Below are 2,983 nucleotides of genomic sequence, written 5' to 3'. Positions count from 1 at the left end.
GGTGGTGGTGTCGGGAGGACGAGCAAGAGGGTCCTGCCCCCGGGAGCTGTCGTGGGGCTTCTCTAGGGAAGACGTTTCCAGGCAGAGCCATGGCTTTAGGAGAAAGATCTTGGTGTGTCCCCAACTGCGATTCAGCGGGGTTTGCACAGTGACATTGTCAAGCTTCCAGAAAGCAAGGAAAATCAGCTCCAGAAAAGTCTGGACTCGCCTGAGTCTCTGTGTTGAAAAATGGGCAGGAAAAGGGAAGAAAATGGGCGAGGTGCGCTGAGAGGATGGGCTGGGGGAGCGCTTCCCTTCGCCGCGGAGCCTCTGACAGCAAATGGCTCTTGAGCGGAACAGGGAAAGGCAAAATTATGCCGAGTGGTTAAAAATGGAAGTCGGACAAATTCAGGCGAGAAATATGGGACAAATTCTTAGCAGCACGGCCATAAAACATGAGAACAGTTTACCTAGGGATGGCAGCACAGCTTCTTGAAGTCTTTAAATCAACACCAGATACCCACACGATCTGCAGGCAGAGAGCGCACAAGCGAATTTTCTGAGGGCTGGCTTCCTTTTTGCTACGTTAACTCTGCTTTTAATTAGGTTTAAAAAGTAAAAAATACAAACTCCTGCCTGTTGATTGGCCTTTGAGGTGGATTTTCCCTTTGGTTTCCATCTGAGCCCTCTGAAACTGGGATTGTGTGTCCGCAGTTTTTATTACCGGCTTTAAATAATTCTTCCAAAATACTCTCTTTTACAAAATGAGACCAGTACTTATGTGCCTGCGGTATCTAGGAGACTGGCAGAAATTGTGCTCTGCGTGATTATCCAAAGCAGTTGTCATGTTATTCTCATCGCTAATGGTATATAATTATGTATTAAGGCTCTCTCCAGGTAGAGCATCTCGGGGCAATTAGAGCACGCAGCACGGGATACGACGAAGACCCCAGGCCAAGTGACTTTGTCCCTTCGGAAAGGGAAATAATTGTCCCAAAACATATTGTTTGCATTTTTGCTGCCTGAAATGGAAGTGGATCCATTAGAGAGAGCTGACTTTCTAGAAAGACCTCGTCCGGGCTCATCCCAGAGCTCTTCTGCTGGCTCCAGCTCTGCTGTTGCCGTGGCGAGCCGGGTGTGGAAAATTTCAGCTGTATTCGCATCGTTGTGTCGGGAACCCCGGGCGGGGCTGACCCCCCCCCCAGCCGGCCCCACTTTGCCGATGGGCGACGGAGCCGCAGAGAGCGCCGGGAGATGTCGGCGGGACAGGGCAGCACGCGGGCAGCATCCCCCCTGTGCCCAGGCCGGTGCTCCCCTCGGGGCCTCCGTCAAATCCTGGCCAGGCCTGCGAAGCAGATCGTGACAGAAAGACCTTTCCCCTCATCTTTTTTTTACTGGTAACCTTTTGTTCTGGGGGGGGGGAGGGGGGTGGTGTTAATTAGCCCCAGTTTATCTGCTCGTGTTATTGATGATTTAACAACTTCCTCAGATCTTTTCAAAGCTCCTGTGATATCTGGGCGGGTTCTTGTGAGCACGAGGCCCGAATAGGATTCTACGTGAAGCGCGTTTCTGCGGGGGCCACGGTTGCAGAGCTGTGGGCTTGGCCTGGCAGCAGGTACCTCCCGCCTGGGCGCCGCATCGGGGAGTTTCGGGGCCGAGCCGGCAGCGGGGGGGGTCTCGCCTCGCTGGGAGCTTGAAGGTGGCTTTGGCGTTGGACGGGTGCGTGTGGGGAGGTGCCGGGGGAACCCGGTCGGGACCTGCCCCATGCGTGCTCGGCTTGGCTGCTCCGCAGCGTGTGGAATGAGAGGGGATGAGGAACGCAGGGAGCACCACCAAAGCTTTTCCACGTGTGCTCCGAGGCGAGTTGCGGCTCTGCGCGCAGAGGGGAAATGTGCGGCCCTGGTGTTCCCAGGCCAGGTCCCTGCAGGGAGAGCGGGAAGGAGGAGAGGCGCCAGGCGCCACTTCATGCCGTGCTGGAGGATAGAGCTAAGTCAGGGATGACACGTTCATTTTACGAAGCGTGGGAGATAAATCACCGTGTTCTGGGATGAACAGTCCCTTAGACAAATGGTGCGAGCGTGGCCATTTCTCTTGCGGAGCCTTCCCCAGCCTGTCGCCTCCCAGGGAGCCCTGGGGTCCCTCCAGGACCTGGGCAGCCTGATCTCTGCAGAGGCTCACAGACCAAAAATATCCTCCCAAACTGCGCTGCCGCCTCGGGTACGGGCCTGGGGCGGGGAAGAAGGCAGGGCTGACAGCACCAAGCATCTGCCACCGACCACGCGGGAATCGGGGAGGAGGGACAGTCGCCTTCTCCGCTGCCACGTGCCACGAGTCCCAGGCTCATGCAGACACCTACACGGTCCGGGGACGCAGCCAGGGCTTCTCCTCCCCTTTGCAAGCCAGAAACAAAACACTCTTCATTCCTGCAGGAGACTCTTGTTCTGTTCCGAAACATGGGATTATACCTGGAAAGATAACATGGACCTTGAGTACCTCCCTTTGACCACGGGAGCTGTGTCTTCCCAAAGCAGCCGCCCAAGAGGAACCCGTGGGCTCAGAGCAGCATTTCTGTCCTGGCTCCGTCGCCATGCTCCCTACAAAAAGCCGCTTTTCTTCCCTCTCCCTCCACTCGCAGCTCTCTGTATTTGGGAGACACCACAAGACCAAATGCAGCAACAGCAGCGATGCCGTCGGGCGCCTGCAGCTGCAGAGCGGCTGCGGTGGTTGTGTGGGGCTGCGGCCGCAGGCAGCAGCTTGGGCGTCGAAGCTCAGGCGGGGGAAGCACGGGGGCGCCTGCAGATACGCCTGGCAGGTACAGTCCTACAGCACGGCCACCTCCCGTGCAAAGGCAGCTCCTGCCCCAGAGGTGTGAGCGGGAAGATGAGAGAAAACAGAAGGACACAACAGGTTGGAAAGCTCCTGGGGCCGCGCAGCGGATACGGGCTGCCGGAGCTGGCAGCAGGCGCGGCTGGGAGCCTCCCGCCAGCTGCTCCGCAGCCCCCCG

This window comes from Athene cunicularia (genome assembly GCF_003259725.1).
Source record: "Athene cunicularia isolate RWA chromosome 24 unlocalized genomic scaffold, athCun1 chr24_part2, whole genome shotgun sequence".
In the NCBI taxonomy this organism is placed as follows: domain Eukaryota; kingdom Metazoa; phylum Chordata; class Aves; order Strigiformes; family Strigidae; genus Athene; species Athene cunicularia.
Note: the sequence above shows the minus strand (reverse complement) of the source record.